The following is an 18,614-nucleotide window of genomic DNA, read 5'->3' on the forward strand; positions in this document are numbered from 1 at the left end:
ATATTGTTAAAGCATGGGAGTATGAGAACATTGTATGGGGAGGAAGTTTGTTTATTATTGATTTGTTGTGAAGGTGAAGTGTTTGTTGTCATTGCTTGTTGTGTTGCATTGTGCATGCATGGTCGTAGATCATTGAGACCCACTCTTGTCCCTTTAAATTTTCATCTTGAATCCATTGTTCGAAACCCTAGGGGAAGAGGTAGTTTTAGTCAATCCATTTCATCAATGGAAGGACACAATGAGGACCATGTGGAGGACCTTGGTCATATAGACCAACAAGGTATCCTCCACCCCAATATGCATCATAATAACATGCAAGTTTCATTAGGCATGCCTAGGCCATTCATTCATCCACCACAACAACAAGGCCAAGTTCCATTGGGAACACCAAGGCCAATCTATGCTCCACCACCTCCCATTATTCAAGGCAACCAAGGTGCCCATGTTGCACCTCCAATTGCTAATCCTCCCATTGCTTTAAGAGATCACTATATGCCTAATGAATATAATACACCCACATGCATTCAATTGCCACCATTTAGAGTACACCATTATGAAATTAAGCCACAAACCATTCAAATGCTTCCTAATTATCATGGACTTCCAAGTGAAGAACCTTACAAGCATTTGGATGAGTTTCTTGAAGTATGTTCCACCGTAAAATACACGGACATGCCGGAAGAGGTCTTAAGGCTTAAAATTTTTCCATTCACCCTTAAAGACAAGGCAAAATATTGGTTTAACAATCTTAGGCCTTCTTCAATAACTTCTTGGGCGGAAATGCAACAAGAGTTCTTGAAGAAGTACTATCTGATTTCTAAGACCAATGCCATGAGAACCTCAATTCGAGAATTTTCACATGGGGATGGAGAAACATTTCATGAGGCATGGGAACGCTTTAATGAATTGCTTAGCAAGTGTCCACATCATGACATACCTAAATGGCAATTAGTTTAATATTTCTTTAAGAGTTTATCGGACAATTACAAAGGCATGGTTGATGCTTCCATGGGTGGCTCTTACATTGATAGGCATGAGGATGACGTGTGGCGTCTTTATGAGAGAATAAGTGAAAATTCTTTGCATCGTACTTTATCTTCAAAGAATGGTAGAAATTCTAGTGGTAGGAATAGTGTTGGCTTACATCAAGTCGACCACTCCAATGAAATTGCCGCCGAAATGAAATCATTATCTCAAAGGTTTGATCAATTTTTGATCAACCAAAACTCAGCGAATCAAGTATCTTCCTTCCCTAACTATTCTCATTATGCATCTAATGAGATATGTATAACTTGTTCAAGTGTTTTACATTCTACTTCCAATTGTTCCTATGGATTTGTGCAAAGTGAGCATCATGAACAAGCAAGTGCTATTTTTGCTAATCAAGGGAACAATCCTTATGGCAATCATTACAATCCTAGTTGGAGGAATCGCCCAAATTTCTCTTAGAAAAACCAAGGGGAGGGCTCAAACCCTTCCTAAGGCGGTTTTCAAAGAAAGTACATTCCACCTCCAACGCAAAGCCAAGGTTCCCAAGGTTTTAGATCATCATACCAATCATAAGGAAACCAATTTTCAAATTCTCATTTTCCCAATCAATCGTATTCCCAAGGAAATGTTAGAAGTCCCGCTTTTGAAGAGAAAGTTTTGACCGCTTTGGGCACTTTAGAGGCAAACACACAATTACTTCATTCTCACTCTCAATCCATTGCTAAACTAAAAACCCAAGTAGGGCAAATAACTAGTACTTTGAAAGCAAGAGAGAAGGGAAAAATGCCTTTGAATGCCCCACAAAAGCAACAATGTGTTGTGGAGACTCATTCCTCATCGGAAGGTTACATAATAGAGCATGTCAATGCGGTGACTACCTTGAGAAGTGGAAGGATTGTGGACAACCAAGTGGGTGTGTCCAATGAAGAGAGTGAACCGGTGCAACCACAAGTTAACACCCATTCCGTTTCATATCATATTCCTCTTCATTACATGTGCATAACCATATGAATGAGAAAGTTAAGAAAAGTGATTTGAAAAGTGATTTTGAAAAGAAAGATGTGAAAAATGATTTGAAAACTTCTTGTGTTGAAGAGACTTCAAAGAAAAATTTTGAAAAGGTTTTTGAGCCAAAAGCTCCATTTCCGAATGCCTTAAAAGAATCTATTTCAAATGACAAGCAAAAGGCCAAATTAAATGAAATCATGGACGTGTTTAGGCAAGTGAAAGTCAATCTTTCACTTTTGGATGCAATCAAGCAAATTCCAGCTTATGCCAAATTCTTGAAAGACTTATGCACCCAAAAGAGGAAGAACAAAAGCCAAGCACCTAGAAAAGTGGTCTTAACCGAACAAGTAAGTTCAATTTTGCAGCATAACACTCTCTCCAAGTTTAAGTACCCCGGTTCACCTACCACTTCATGCATCATTGGTGATCATATCATTAATCGGGCTCTTCTTGACTTAGGAGCAAGTGTTAATCTTCTTCCATACTCGGTATATGTCAAATTAGGTTTAAGAGACTTAAAACCGACGTCGGTAGTTTTACAACTTACCGACCGATCAATTAAAAAGCCTAGGGGTATCATTGAGGATGTCTTGATTAAAATTGATAAATTCTTCTTTCCTGTTGATTTTGTTGTCATTGACACGGAACCGATCCCAAATCCTAAGAGCCAAATTCCCGTTATCCTTGGCCATTCTTGGCAACCGTGAATGCCAACATTAATTGTAGGACGGGGATAATGAAGATCTCATTTGGCCATATGAATGTAAAGTTGAATATTTTTAATCCAACCCCCAATTCATTTGACAAGTATGAAGAGATTAATGTTGTAGAAAAATGTCATAACCTTAAAAATGAAGGAATTGAATTTTTGTGTGAGACCAAGGTTTCCAAAAGTCCATCTTCAACCTTGAAACCAAAGAAAGTTGTTTTAAAATCTTGTTTTGAAAGGGCGTGGAAGCCCAAAGATTACATTGACCAAGGACTGAAAATGTCTTTTGAACTTAATCCAACAAGTTCCTTAAAGAACCATTTGTTGGGTGGAGTTCAAAACACTTATCACCCCATTGAGGAGGGGATGCACTACAAGATGTTTGATTCGGGCTAAAAGAGCCCAACTTCTTGCTAGAGACGTTAAAGACTAGCAAGACATTTTGTAAGGTGTCAAAACCCTATTCCTCCCTCATTTCTATCTTTAATTTCATTTCTTGCGAAGTCTAGATACTTGTTTTTGGTTCATATTCATTGTTAGGAACTTTAATTAGGATTGCATGCACTTTTATGTTGAAATTGAGCATTTTGTATAAGTTCTATCGATCTCCAAGGAGTATTCGATCGATCGAACTTTGTCCTGCATCCAATACTTAGAAAATTTTCAACCTGCATCCACCTGCATCCAAATCACCTCTTTGTCCCATCGTTCGAATTTGTTCTCAGATCGATCACAAGTTCTTAGATCGATCCAAACTTAAAGTTCGATCGATCTTGAGTTCCAACACTTAGAAAAATTTCTGAACCCAAAAAGCTGCATATTTTTAGCTTTCTGTCAGATCGATCGAACATTTTACTCAGATCGATCTCTGTTCTTCATCTCACTATCTTTGACCTTGCTTTGACTTTTTTACTTTAAAATTCCAAAAATATTTTATTTATTTAATTTAATTTATTTTATTTTCCAAAAATCCCAAAAAGATTTTATTTTGTTCAAAAATCCAAAAAATTTCATTTTCAATTTTTAATTTTTAGTTTTAAAATTTTAATTTTTAATGCTAAAAAAAAAAAAAATTCAAAAATTTTCAAAAATTTCCAAAAAATTTTCAAAGAGAGATTATTTTAGTTCGGTCGATCTAAGGTTTCAGTTCGATCGATCGAACTAGTTTGGGGAAGTTTTTAAAAATGAACTGAGGGTTTGAAGATCAATTTCATAGATCGATCTAACCCTCTCAAACCCTATCCCTCTCATCGCCACTACACCCATCTTCCCCATCTCTGGTGAGATCTAAACGTCGATTCTCTCTCTCTCTCTTCTCGGATCTTCATCTCATCTCATCATTCGATTTGGGTAAGATCCGAATCTTATCTTGTATTTCAAGCTTTGATTTGCTACATACATGCTTTAAATGTTAGATCCATGCTATTTTGATGATGGAAATCTCCATTGATGAAGCTTCGACTCACTTTGTATATTTGTGTATATATGTGTATATATATTTTGTTAGATTTCTAATTTTCAACTTGATTTTGGGAGTATGGGCCTTCTTAAGTGATTAGGATTGATGCCTTGTGTGTTGATAGGCCCATGACTTGTTCGTGAAGGCCCCGTGCCATCCACGTCACAGATCTGTGACTGTCCACGTTCTTCGCCGAGTTCAATCGATCGAACATATTTCTCAAATCGATCGAGTGAGATCGATCCAACTTAGTTACTTAATTTCTCAGATCGATTATGAGAGATCGATCTCAAATTTTTTTTGATCGATCAAACTTCATAGATTTCATATACATATTCCATGCATCTTATCTTGTGTCCATGCTATCTCATTCATGCCCAATGCCTGTGACTTTCCACATTGGATGCATTTTACACTTATACTGCTTAGCATGTTCACATCCTGTCACTTCCAAAGATTCATGTCATTTATCTATTTTGTCTATCTTGCTTAACATACATGATTCTATTTTGTGCTTTAAACTTTTTATTTTGGCACTGACTTCCCTTGCAAGATTTCAATTATTTTTCAAGCCTTGGCTCGGGTCAAGACTGTAGCTCGCGGACACTATCACCGCTGAGGCAGGCAGATTTTGGATGACAAGGCCGGTCCATCTAGTGCCCAGGACCCCATCCAGGAGGAGCCAGCTGAGCCCACACAGTCTCTACATTCTGACAGCAGATTACACTCTGATGCTGTTGCATCTCCTTCACACGATGACGTTGAGGCTAAGCACATACCATCTCCACCATAGCCAGCTCAGTCAGTTGAGGAGTTAGACCAGCCATTACGCAGATACTCATGCCTTCCAGTGGCACACAAGTTAGTCTTCGACATAGATTTCTTCTCCCGATCGGTGCTTACCTGATCTACTTATGATGATATATTATGGAGAGGCCTGGCAGCCATTCTTGCACTTGTCACATACCCGGTGTTACCCAAGGCTAGTACGGATGTTCTTCTAGAACCTTCGGCCTGCCTCGTGTAACACGGCAAAGCTGAGGACCTCCATTGATGGCCATCTGATTTCTATCACTATGGATACATTATCCAGATCATGCCATTATCCACATGACTGCCCTCCCGAGCTACAGGAGACATATCCCAGGCTATACTGGCTTTCATATGCAGATATAGCCGTTTTTCTTACAGGACATTATGCCGATGGCGAGACCTTCGCCACCCGCACCTATTTGCCAGATGACTTGTGGTTCTTTGACTCAGTCTTGTTCCATAACGTCTTCATGGCCGGCCATACAATTCAGCGGAGAGGTGACTACTTGATAGCTCTGTACGCTTTCTATACAGGGCATTGGCTGTCTATCCCTGCGCTCATCTGGAGTATAATGAGGAAGCTCTATGATGACCACATTAGCAAGGAGAGGCCCAAAAGGGCTAAGTCTCTCCCATTTGGCCACCTCATCACCCAGATCTTGCTAGACCAGCGCTATCCTTTCCATCCACGGGAGCACCCTGAGAGAGATCCTGTCACTTCCAGAAGAAGGACCGGGATAAGAGTTACAATACTATTATTAGGAGATTACATGATGATGCAGTAAAGGCGGCAGAGGAGTTAGAGGCTGAGGAGACAGCAGCAGCAGTAGACCCGGCAGCGAATGATGCAGCAGTCGATCCGGCTGCCGTACACATGGACATTGATTTAGAGCAGCCTGCCAAGGACGCAGAGTAGCACTCTCCAGCTGGGTCACCCATTCACACACATGAGCAGACTTAGGATTATCATTCTCCAGATCCAACACCTGAGGCTCCAGATCATATACCCAGCTTTGGAGAGCATCTTTAGACTCTGGAGGATATAGTGGTATCTATCCGCGCAGAGACTGTCGCCCTTAGAGCTGACATTGCTTCCCTCCGCAAGGATGTCATAGCTGCATTTCGTGATCTATCCTAAGACATCCGCAGAGCACGCCCTGCTCGTCCTACCTCATCCACCTAAGATTCCCAGTCCCTCTTCCTTATTATACTTGATATTTGTGATACTTGCTACATTTTTGTCACTGTATACTATTTTTGGAGCCGGTCTGTCGGCTTTGATTTTATGATGTACTATGCACTTTATCCTGCTTTATATATATGCTTTCTTTATGGATGTCATATTCTTATATTCTTATATCTGTCTATTGACTCCATCAGGTGCATCTCAGTGACTTCAGTGAGAGAGAATACTGCCCAAAATTTTCAGGACCACCCGTTTACCACTCTCTAATTTTCAGTTGCTCTCCCATTTACACTTGCATGACCACTGTGCACTGTATTATCCCTTTTGTTATCTGATGAGTTTATCAGAGTGCCAAATTTTAGGACCATAGTTAATCCCAAGTTTGGGGGGGCTATGCCACCCACTTTGGATATTTCAGTCCCAACCATTCTTTGCCTTAATTGCACTAGTATACTCTTTCCTTTTATCCTCTTTGCACATTGAGGACACTGTACCATTTAAGTTTGGGGGTAATAGTGCTTTGCAGTGTTTGTTTTTAAATGCAAAATTTTGAGCATGTCTTGTGTATTTGAGGAATTTTCTATGATTGGTCCATTTTAGTGATGATTTTGATCTTTTGAGAACTATATTGCTTATAATTTAAAAATTGCTTGACTTGAGAGTTCAATACTCCTTGTATGCCTTGTGGATGCCATTTAGGAGTAAATTTTTCGAAAGATTGATATCTTGCTTGCATTTGTGGTCTACATCATCTCAATTTTGTGATTATTTTGAGATTCACTCTAGGATTCTACACTAGCACAGGCATACTAGCATTTATTTGTGGGGTATATGCTTTGTTGATTATTGAATTGGTTATATTCCAATTGGACTAGTAGTGCATTGAAAGCTTTAATTCTTGATAAAGGTGGATAACAACCCTTTTTCACTAAGTAGCTAGGATTATAGCCTCATCAAGCATTGAACTTTTCGCGCCGAAAGGTAGAGGGCCCAAACTCTAGGTTAATAAATGATATAAAAAAAAAAAAAAAATGAAGTTGCAAAGTCAATAAAAAGTGAGGACTTCTCCCAAAAAGTGAGAAGTGGGAAATGATTAGATGGAGGTTGTCTTGATTTGTAACCTAGTTGATTTGAGCTTGTAAGTCCGTAGGGGTGTTTAAACACCTAATGCCCTAAAGCCATCTGGTTTGGGAGTCATTGACCTAACGCTCAACCTCATGAATCGCTAGAAAGCTTAATAGATCAACACATTGCACTATGCTTCCATCTTTGATCCTATGGATAAAAATAAAAAAAAAAAAAAAAATCAAGTGAAAAGAATAAGCGCACCTAGAACAATAAAGCTTTAATAAAAAGGTCCACTTTTGTCTCGATGATCGGTACTAGATTTGTGTGCTAGTTTGAGGGTAAGGATGTGATTAATTCTTTAGTTGGCTAAGATAGCAACATATTTGATGCCGGTCCACTCAAAAAGGATTCTAGAGTTATTTTGATTTGCATGATCATTGTTTTGATGTGTGGAGGACCATACTTATTTGCTTGATATTGAGATTTTGGGAGATTGCTTAAAAATGTTTGAAACATTGCATACTTGAGGTAGTTGAGGATACTAAAGATAGAGGGGGCCGGATCTGACCCGAGAGGAAAGCATCGGGTTGGGCAGCAGGTTCTAGCCCAAGCTTAAAGAGTAATACAACAGGCCCAGCACCTGAGATCCACCGGATTGGGTCAAGCCCAAAAGGAAGAAGGCTCGAAGACTAAGAGCCCAACATAAGAAATTAGCTATAACATTTGTAATTGCCTATAAATAGGCATAAAAGAGAAAGAAATTGGAAGAGAAAATGAAAAATGTAATGAAACGCTAAAGAAATTTGGAGAGATATTTTCTTGCATTTATAATTGGCGCCATCTGTGGGAAACGTTGAAGATTGATTCATGTTTGATCAACATCATGTTTATTCAGACTGATTTGCAAAGACGAAGCTTGATTTCTGGAAGTTGAATCCAGATCTGAGGGATTGTGGTTTGTCCTTGAGAGGTTCTTGATTCCTAATTGATTTTGAGAAATTGACGTCAGATTTATGTAGTGGTGATTCATTCTATTGTGGCTCGATCTGTCAAGTTCAAAGCCAGGAAAGCTCAGATCTAGCAAATGGTGAACGTAATTCATAAAATTTGAGTCCAGATCTGACGTGATGCACGTTAGAGAAACTCATATCTAATTTGGAATTTGTAATTCATGCCTTTGCTCCGTTCTGGAATGATGACTGGGGGTTGGAGCTCCAATCCGGTAGAGAATGTCCAGTAGATGAAACTTGATGAGTTGATGAACATGATCGAAGATCTCAGGAAAGAGAATGCAGAGCTAAGGACTGAAATGCAGCGTCAAGAAGCTCCGGTGATTCCGTGACCGCTCCCGGCAGGAGAAGAAGTTCTACGTCCTGGTGCTGCACATCATGGTAAGGAGGCAGGGAACAACCAAATAGATCTTCGCCACGAGGAGGTCCGGCCAAATGATTTACCGCCAAATTCTCATCGTGTTGATGATCGTGAAGGATCAACTCACGTGGATCCACGGCGTGAGCAAATCAGGTGAAACGAAGCCATAACTTTCGATCCATATCACGAAATGCTCGACCGAGAAGAAGTAATGGGATTTGATCACCACAAAGCTATATTGCCGTGGCGCAAGGAGTTTATGGAGGAAAGATCATTCGATCTGTCTTATCGGCCTTCCATGGCAACATTCGATTATCAAAGCTCAAAAAGGAGATCTATAGATCAGAGAGCTACCGCAAGGTTCCAAAGGTAGAATGAAGCCCTCCGCTCAGCAGCTCGAATGGTGGACTCGCCGTTTACCGGTGAAATTCTGAATGCTCCGAGTCCGAGGAATTCTCCATGCCCGTTTTCATTCTGTTTGACGGGATGACTGATCCGATTGATCATGTATATCACATCCAATTGAAAATAGCCTTGAACACTGAGAACGATTCCTTGATATGCAAATGCTGTCCTACAAGTATAGCTAGACCAGTGCTCAATTGGTTCAAGAACCTGCCGAGGGGCTTAGTGGATAGTTTCTGAAGCTTATGCGATCGGTTCATAAGCCAGTACTATGGGAATAAACATCCAGCAAAAGACATTTCGAGCCTATTCACAATGAAGCAGCATGAGGACGAGCATCTCCAAGCTTTTCTTACTAGGCTTAACCTTACCAAGAGCATGGTGATTGAATATCATCCTTCTACAGTGGTTCAAACGTTTAAATTGGCCATGACTCGTGGCACTCCATTCTACACAAGCTTGGTAGTGAATACACCAAAGACTATGGATGAACTCAATGAAAGAGCCGATGGTTTTGTGCGTTTAGATGAAAAAGAGGCAGCTAACGCTCGAAAGACATCCATCATATCCACAGAAGAGAAAACCAAAACAAAGATCAGGCAAAAGTAGGTTCAGCCACAGCGTCAGACCTCCGGGAAATCTGAGAAGAGGCCCAAAGAGGAAGAGCTGGTTACTCCATTAAAAGTCACTTTAGCGAGGCTGTACTAAGAAAATAAAAATAAGTTCTGAACTCCTTTACCAATTAGACAGCCCCTCGAACAGAGGGACCAGTCTAAGCATTATGCATTCCATTCTGACTTTGGCCATCAGACTAATGAATGAAGGAACTTAAGGAGACAAGTAGAAATGCTGATAGCCAGAGGGGAGTTCGCAAATTATATTCAAGGCCCGGTGGTAGAACAGAATTGACTGATGGAGCAAGTAAAGAGGAATAAGAAGCCGAGCTCCCACAACTCACATCCAGTTCGTATAATCAATGCAATTCATGGTCAGCCCGAACCTAGCGAGGAGTCAGATGAGCTACTCCGAACGCATTTTCGTCAAGCACAAATGAAGAAAAGGATCGGCAGTGTGAATGCCCTGCACCAGCAGAGCGCATCAACACAGATAAAGTTTGACAAGACGGATCTGCTGCGTATTTAAATTCCTTATGAAGATCTGTTGGTTATCAGTTTGACAGTGGCAGAATGCCTGTGCGAAGAGTTCTAATCGATCCTGGAAGCAGTGCGAATGTCATGCCGAGGGACACATTTTATCGGTTTGAGATCAAGCCGGAAAAGGTCAAGCCCACTGGAAACCCCTTGTTAGGATTTGATGGCAAGAGGGTAGAACCCATCGGTATAGTGGAAGTGGAAGTACAAGCTGCGGAAAGAGTTCTGATGAAAATTTTTGTTGTTGTTGAGATCCACCCCTCTTACAACCTCCTGATGAGAAGAGGGTGGATTCACAGGGTACAAGGTGTTCCCTTCACTCTGCATCAGGTCATGCGATGTCTGGGGCCAAACGGAACTAAAGTGATTGATATTCATGGCGATCAGGTGGCAGCAAAAGAATGCTATTTCGTAACATTAAAATCTGCTGCAAAGAGAAAAGCTCCCATCCGCTTTGCAAGCCCTAGATAGCAATTATAAGAGCCTCCACCCAGCCGAAGTGGGGAGGAGGAGTTGGGGAACTTGACCGAAGAACCCCTTGTTGATGTGCAGATCGATCATAATAAACCGGAACGAACGACCAGAGCGGGAATAAGACTCAACGAAGGAGAAAAGCATGAGTTATTTGATTTCTTATCTCAAAATGTTGATGTGTTTGCTTGGAGCCACTCAGACATGCCCGAAATAAGCCCTTCGGCATCTTGCCACTCCCTCAACGTCAATCCGAATGCAAAGCCTGTAAGGCAGAGGCAGAGAAGATTCGTTCCAAAGTGTAACCGGATCATAGCCGAGGAGGTTAATAGATTGCTTGATGCAGGATTCATTAGAGAAGTATATTACCCAGACTGGCTTTCGAATGTTGTAGTTGTGCGAAAGAAGAATGGGAAGTGGCGAGTATGCATTGATTTCACTAATTTAAACAAAGCTTATCCGAAGGATAGTTTCCCGCTACCAAAGATTGATCAAATAGTGGACGCCACTATTGGATACGAACGTTTAACTTTCTTGGATGCTTATTCCGGATACAATCAAATCCCCATGAACCCGACTGATGAGGAGAAAACTTCTTTTGTAACTGAACGAGGGACCTATTGCTACAAAGTTATGCCGTTTAGATTAAAGAATGCTGGGGCAACTTATCAGAGGCTAATCAACAAGATTTTGAAGGATCAGATGGGGAAAACTGTAGAGGCTTACATTGATAACATGGTGGTGAAAAGCAAGAGAAGAGTTGACCATTTGAAGCATCTGTAGGACGTGTTTAAGGTATTGAGAAAATATAGAATGAAGCTTAATCCAACCAAATGCTCATTCGGCGTGAGTTCTAGTCAATTCCTAGGGCATGTGGTTAATCATAGAGGAATCAAGGTTAGCCCAGCCCAAGCAGAGGCTCTGACCAAGAATGCTGAACCAAAGACAATTAAAGAAGTACAAGCCCTCACCGGTCGGATAGCTGCATTGAGCCGGTTTATTTCTAAGCTGTCAGATCACTGCAAGCCATTCTTTGATACCATAAGAAGCCATGGGAGACAGGCCTGGGGGGATGAACAGCGACAAGCGCCAACTAGTTTGAAAGAATATATACGGAGCCCTCCAATCTTGTCTGTTCCCAAACCAGAAGAAAAGTTATTTTTGTACCTCGGGGTATCTAATATTGTGATGAGTGCTGTTCTAATTCGCTGCAAGGAATGAGCTCAGTACCCAATGTTCTATGTCAGCAAAACAATAACCGATGCCGAACAGAGATTTTCAAAGGCCGAACGAGTGATACTCTCGCTCGTAAATGCAAAAAGGAAGCTAAGGCATTATTTTGAATCCCATCCTATCATCGTTATGACCATTTTTCCAATCAGAGTAATCCTGCATAAGCCAAACCTCTCGGGTAGAATGACGAAGTGGGACATAGAGTTAAGTTCATTTGACATAACGTATGAACCCAGAACGGCTATTAAAGGGCAAGCAGTGGCTAATTTTTTGCTAGAATGTGATTCAAAAGATGTGAAGGAAGACCTTCGCAGTTGTCTATGGAAATTCTTCATAGATGGATCCTCAAATCAGATGGGGGCAGGCATTGGGATCAAACTATAGATGCCAGAAGGCACATTCCTGAGTCAAGCGCTCAGACTTGAATTCTGAGCCACTAATAATGAAGCAGAATATGAAGCGTTGCTGATGGGACTCAAGTTAGCCAACGAGCTGAAAGTTAGGAACTTAACCTCTTTTAGTGACTTACAGTTGGTTATTTGGCAAGTGAATGGTGAATATGAAACTAGGGATGAAACAATAGAGGTATACCATTCTATCGTCATGCGCGAGGCTAAAAACTTTGATAATGTCAAGTTTATCCAGTTACCGAGGGAGCAAAATGAAGACGCCGATCGGTTGGCATGCAGTGCTCCGGGTTCTGGGGTGACATTGGCAAGGGTAATCCCAGTAGGTATATTGAACCAGCCATCCATCTTCAAAGAACCTTCAGGCTCAGATCCTTGGTAGGTGAATGTCATTCCATATGAACTGAGCTGGATATATCCGATCATAACTTATATACGGGATGGCATTCTTCTTGAACAAAGGGATAAAGCTCAGAAATTCAAGTCGAATGCAGTGAAATATGCCATAGTGCAAAACTAGTTGTACCAAAGGTCTTTTTCTGGGCCATACTTAAAATGTGTCACCCCCACAGAGGCTCGGCAGCTATTGTGAACCATTCATGAAGGTGTATATGGGAATCATTCAGGGGGGAGGTCTTTAGCGCACAAATCAATGACGCAGGGGTACTTTTGGCCGAATATGTCACGAGATGCAGAAGAATTCTCTAGAAGATATGATAAATGGCAAAGGTTCGGACCACTGATTCACCAACCACCTGAAGATTTGCACGTAATAGCCACGCCCTGGCCTTTCGCGCAATGGGGGATGGATGTGGTTGGCCCTCTGCCGACCGCGAGATCACAGAATAAATACGTTCTGTTAGCAATGGATTATTTACCAAGTGGGTGGAAGCAGAGCCATATCCCAGTGTAACCCAAACTCATGTTATTTGCCGCTTTAGTGTTCCAAGGTCGATTGTCATGGATAATGGAACTAATCTCGATAGTAAGCAAGTAAAGGAGTTGCTAAAGGAGTATGGAATCAACCAAAAGTTGGCAGCAATAAGTCATCCGCAGGCAAATGGCCAAGTAGAAATCACAAATAGAACAATCTTTGCTTACATCAAGAAGAAGCTTGAGGATCAGAAAGAAAAATGGTTAGATAAACTGCCGAACGTCTTATGGGCTTATAGAACGACCCCAAGACAGCCGACCAGAGAGAGCCCATTTGCCATGGCATATGGTACCGAGGCAGTTATATCGGTCGAGCACTTGGTTCCGACTGTCCGAAGGTTAGCATGGAACCGAGAGTAAAACGACAGTATATTGAGGTTTAACCTCGATATGTTGGAGGAAAAGAGGGATGCAGTGGCAGTAAGGCTCGCATCCTACCAGCAGACCCTTATGAATAGCCATAACAAAAAAGTAAAGCATAGAGACTTTGTACCACGTGATCTGGTTCTGAAGAGGAAGGTAGGAATGGTTAAAAAAATGGTATCACCTTGGGAAGGCCCATATAGAATTGTAGAAGTCATAGGAAAGGGGGCTTACACCTTAGAGACTATGGCCAAAAGGCTGGTCAACAAGCTATGGAATGCTACATCTCTGAAAAGGTATTATCAATAGAAAATCGAGATCCAATTTTATCATTGTTGATTTTCAAATTGTGTACGTATGATTGTATAAAATTTGGAAATCTATAAAGAGCTATCTTCTTCTGAAAAATTGAGTGTTTGAAAAATAGCAAAGTAAGTGGTAGTTGGCACTATGAGCCGAACGCCAAAAACTTGCCAAAAAATAAAGAGTGAAGGTGGCAAGTGGCATTCTAGCCGAACGTCAACCACTCAGCAAAGTAAGTGGCAGCTGGCACTATGAGCCGAATGCCGAAACTTGCCAAAAAATAAAGAGTGAATGTGGCAAGTGGCATTCTAGCTGACCGCCAACCACTCAACAAAGTAAGTGGCAGCTGGCACTATGAACTGAACGCCAAAAACTTGCAAAAAAATAAAGAGTAGAGGTAGCAAGTGGCATTCTAGCCGAGCGCCAACCACTCAGCAAAGTAAGTGCAACTGGCACTATGAGCCAAACGCCAAAACTTGCCAAAAAATAAAGAGTGAAGGTGGCAAGTGGCATTCTAGCAGAGCACCAACCACTCAGCAAAGTAAGTGGTAGCTGGCACTATGAGCCGAACGCCAAAAACTTACCAAAAAATAAAGAGTGGAGGTGACAAGTGGTATTCTAGCCAAGCGCCAACCACTCAGCAAAGTAAGTGGCAGCTGGCACTATGAGCCGAATGCTAAAAACTTGCCAAAAAATAAAGAGTGAAAGTGGCAAGTGGCATTTTGGCCGAGCGCCAACCACTCAGCAAAGTAAGTGGCAGCTAGCACTATGAGTCGAACACCAAAACTTGCCAAAAAATAAAGAGTGAAGGTGGCAAGTGGCATTCTAGCCGAGCGCCAACCATTCAGCAAAGTAAGTAGCAGCTGGCACTATGAGCCGAACGCCAAAAACTTGCCAAAAAATAAAGAGTGAAGGTGGCAATTGGCATTCTAGCCGAGCGCCAACCACTAAGCAAAGTAAGTGACAGCTGGCACTATGAGCCGAAAGCTAAAACTTGCTGAAGCTGAGTATGAAATTAATTGTTATTATTGACGAACATATGCAATCAATGGGAAAATGTAAAAAATCTTTTTTGAAACAAAGTTCAGCCAAAAAATCTGTCATCTCATTTATAATAAGAATTTTGAGGTTACAACCCGAGAAGTATACAGATGACATGAATATAAAAAGAAAGAAGTTATAGCAACAGGAGAACCCTAACTGACTTCCACTGTTCCATCACCTTCCTGGTTGAGCTGACCCATCTCTCCGCCACCATTGGTCACCCTATCTCCATGAGGAGGAGAATCAAGCTGAAATAACAAAGTCGTTCTGTTAAGTCTCAACCTCGACAGTGGTCGTAGAAGGGACCAGGGTGGACAGAGGAGGCATGTCCAAAGGCTGATCAGTGGTAGGAGTAGGAGTGACCCTGGAAGAAGCATTCTCCTAACACTCATAAAAAATATGCTCAGTAGGAGTAGAGTCTGGATCAACATAGGCTCTTGGGGGATCAATCTCTAACTCCTTATCAACCTCATCCAGAGTAGAACTGGTCTGGCCTTCGGCAAGAACGCAATCGGTATAACCCTCTCGAAACCCTTGTGCATACCTGAGGACACTGACCCTAGAAAAGCGTGCATGAAGAGCCATCATACCGCCATTTACTTTGCCACTAATGCTAAGCAGGGCATCGCGTTCTTCCAAGGCCGTTTTCTCAAAAGCCATTCGCGCGGTCTGCTCATTACTAAGTAGGTGTTGAAGTTCTCCTTTCTCAGCCCTAAGTGATTCACACTCAGTATACCAAACACTCTTCTCAATTTGCAGAGTGTCCTTTTCGTCCTGGAGAGAACCTGCCTCCTTTTTTAGAGCATCTCTCTCTTTTTCAACTTTGTCAAGCTGAACCATCAACTTAGCATTTTTGGTGCTGATGATCTCATTATCTTTTTTGGCCACATTAAGGCTATCAAAAAACTTACGAGCCTTGGCATTCCCCAATTCCACTTGCTTCTGCATGGCCATTATACCGAACAAGGTCTGTAGAGATATGCATGAATACTGGTTAAATCGAGCACATGGTCAGAGGAGGTCAAATGTAAAGATTATGAAAAGATATGGTGATTAAGAGGGAAAAAGTTACCTCCATGGCAGATAAGGGGAAGCGCCTGAACACTTCTTTTTAAGACAAACCTCTGGCACCTCAATGTCATTGGGAGTCCACATATTCCTATAATATACCATAGCGGTAGGACTATCCCTGAACATGGTTTCGCTCTGCTTCACGGTTATCTCATCCCTTCGGACGAACCGAGGACTCCATGACGCCATTACGGAGGCAGAAGTAGTGGCTGTGACAGACTAAGAGGGGGCAGGGGGCCTAGTTGGTGGAGGCACAGGCACACTCGGCCCAGAGGTCTTCTTATCGAAGGGATACCATCTGGGCCAGATGTACCATCAGGCAGGGGCCTCTTCCCTCTCTCCTTTTCATGAGCAGCAACAGTGGTAGCGTTCGGAGGGTTGCTGACTAAAGAGGTTGTGCTCGAATTGGTAGGCAGAATGTTAGTGACCGGGCTGACAGTTACCACGGTTGGATTGATAGAAGGGGAGGTGCCAGAGATAGTGGTAGAAGAAGATGCCGAGGTTGCAGTAGAAGCGGCATTGCTCCTTGGATGGTCCTTCTTCCTATCGAAGGATGGGATCTTGAGCTGACTCATTGTATTGTCGAGGACTGAAAGGGAAAAAAGGTTATCTGAAGTAAGGAGATCTGAGTAGGAAGGAATGTTGTTCAGAACATACTTCTCCAAGTAATTAACCCCATCCCTGCAAACACCATAACTCAAGTCATTACAAGGAATGCCCAGGGAACGGCATAAGAAAATGCAAAAGCGAGGAATACAAGTTTCACAGGGAAAATCGTTCTTGTGTGTTTTGAATTTCTTATACGAAGAAACAGAGCACACGCCAAAGGCGCTCAGGATTGGATAATCCTTTGTAGTTGTAGAAGACTAGGCCCCCCTAACCCCTATTATGTTCTTTCTCCAACCCTTCTCAGATTTGATTGTGTCCTTACATATGGATTTCTTTTCAAACGGGTAGAAGTGGTAGAACGGTTCATCAGCTCGGATTTTGCTAACCTTGTAACAGAGGAGAAGATCTATGATATCAAGATCCAGACCTCTGTCACGGGTCAGGAGCAGCAGAATGGATAAGATTCTAAAGAAATTTAGATTTACCTACAGAGGGGAAATCCCTAATCTATTAAAAACGTAGCTAAAGAAGGGGTGCAGAGGGAACCTAATGATGTTAAGATGAAGATGGGAAAATAGAACTTCGCCAGGAAAAAGACCTGTACCAGTTTTGACATGTACATCTCTAGGACATACCCTAATTTGAACGTCATTGGGGAGATTAAGTTTCATATGAAGGATATCCAGGTCGATTGTCATTATGAAAGTGAATAAGAATTCTGGGAAAGTAAAGCAAATCCCTAGAAAGAAGAAATAGAAGCAAAACTAACCTTAGGAAAAGAAGCTTTCGCAAGAGTTCACCAGAAGAGATTTGATTTGATTCAAAAGGGACAAGCGAGGATTTGACTAACAACAAGGCAGGATGGAGAGGGTAAAGAGGGTTATGGGAACATCTTTAAGACTTATAAAGACAAAGTGGGCCCGAAGGTCAAAGTTGCAGGAAAATGAGAAGTTTTGTGAATCTCGAAGCATCATTTCTAGGTCCAACCGTCCTTTTTCCCATAAGATCTCCATGAGCCGTCAAAATCATGATTCGCAACCATTAATAATTACCCCCTAATTTATTAGGGAGTAATTATGGGGGCAGTTAAGGATACTAAAGATAGAGTAGGCCGGATCTGACCCGAGAAGAAAACATCGGGTTGGGCAGCAGGTTCTAGCCCAAGCTTAAAGAGTAATACAACAAGCCCATCACCTAAGATCCACCGAATTAGGTCAAGCCCAAAAGGGAGAAGGCCCGAAGACTAAGAGCCCAACATAAGAAATTAGCTATAACACTTGTAATTGCCTATAAATAGGCATAGAAGAGAATGAAATTGGAAGAGAAAATGAAAAATGTAATGAAACTTGAAAGAAATTTGGAGAGATATTTTCTTGCATTTACAGGTAGTTTTCTCCCAATGCTTATTTGCAATATTGGTGCCTCTTTTGAAAGAATGAGCTTAATGTTTGTGGGTATCATTTCTGGAAACCCTCACGAGACTTCACTAGTCCACTAGGGGTAACCTAGGGGTTTAAAAGGCTTGTTGCATATGCTAAGTGCAATCGTGTTCCCTATGAAAGTGGCATTATCCATTTATTACTTTCTAGTTCATAGTTAATTAGCTGTTCATTTCATTCCTTTACTTTCTAGTTCATTGTTAGGGACTAGCAATATTTAAGTTTGGGGATGTAATGAGCGCAGAAAAGTACGTATTTAAACCCCTTAAGCTTAGGTATTCTAGGACCTTCATCTATCTTATTTTACCATTTTATATTGATTTCATGTTATTTCCATTTTCAGGTACTTATCCCCAAAACAAGCTAACTCAGCCAAATAAGAGCATAATTGAAGCAATTCTGAGATAAATCAAAGAAAGGAGAAAGTAGAGCAAAAGGAAGCAAAAGGTGGAATTTCAGTAAATTTGATCGATCTCAAGAAAAGTTCGATCGATCCAACTTTCATTGATCTCAGCACTTCAAGATGGATCTGAGCCATGTTTGTCCCTGTACAAAGATCTCAAAAGTTCGATCAATCCAAC

At 41.5% G+C, this 18,614-nt stretch overlaps 1 pseudogene; it reads right to left on the reverse strand.

The window, feature by feature from the left end:
• Window positions 1–836: 836 nt before the first annotated feature.
• On the reverse strand, window positions 837–935 carry LOC132315205 (small nucleolar RNA R71; annotated as a pseudogene).
• Window positions 936–18,614: the final 17,679 nt, after the last annotated feature.

Source organism: Cornus florida, unplaced genomic scaffold, assembly GCF_030987335.1.
Source record: "Cornus florida cultivar Cherokee Brave unplaced genomic scaffold, ASM3098733v1 CherokeeBrave_3.0.0_Hap2_Chr06, whole genome shotgun sequence".
NCBI classification, from domain to species: Eukaryota; Viridiplantae; Streptophyta; class Magnoliopsida; order Cornales; family Cornaceae; genus Cornus; species Cornus florida.